This window comes from Nannospalax galili, unplaced genomic scaffold (genome assembly GCF_000622305.1).
Source record: "Nannospalax galili isolate Female #2095 unplaced genomic scaffold, S.galili_v1.0 scaffold186, whole genome shotgun sequence".
In the NCBI taxonomy this organism is placed as follows: Eukaryota; Metazoa; Chordata; class Mammalia; order Rodentia; family Spalacidae; genus Nannospalax; species Nannospalax galili.
Genome location: NW_008358774.1, coordinates 9,942,078 through 9,942,816, shown reverse-complemented (window position 1 = coordinate 9,942,816; position 739 = coordinate 9,942,078).

Below are 739 nucleotides of genomic sequence, written 5' to 3'. Positions count from 1 at the left end.
AGACCAGCAGTTGCAATATTGGCCATTTGCCACCAGTGACTTCTACAATTGGAAATTACAAACAGCCAAATTCTCTGAGAAACCAAAGGGCCTTATTGATCTGCTAGAATCTGTTCTTTTCACCCTTCATCCCACTTGGGATGACATCCAGCAGCTATTACAGGTTCTATTTACCACTGAGGAGAGGGATTGGATCCCAACTGAGGCCTGGAATCTGGTCCCTGGGGTGGATGGGAATCCCACCACCAACCAGGCACTGATTGATGAAGCCTCCCTGTTAGTCTGGCCAAACTGGGACTTCAATGCGGCAGAAGTAAGGAGAGGCTCCGGGTCTACCACCAGACTCTAATGGGGGGGTCTCCTGGGCTCCACAAGGCACCCGACTAATTTGGCTAAGATTAGTGATGTGCAGCAAGAAAAGACAGAATCCCAGGCAGCCTTTTTAGAGAGGATCCTTGAGGCATTCTGCACTTAAACACCCATGAATCCAGAGGCACCAGAAAACAAGAATGTAGTTGTATTGGCCTTTGTCAACCAGTCAGTGCCTGACATTAGGCACAAACTACAGAAACTAGATAGATTGGCAGATAATACTCTGCCAGAGCTTTTTGAAGTGGCAGAGAGGGTCTGTAACCACAGAGAAAGCCTGGAAGACAAACAGGCTCGAGCCGCAGCCACTGCTAGTGCCAAGCAGACCTGAGACTTTGCTAAGATCTTTCTGGCTACAACTACAAAGTTG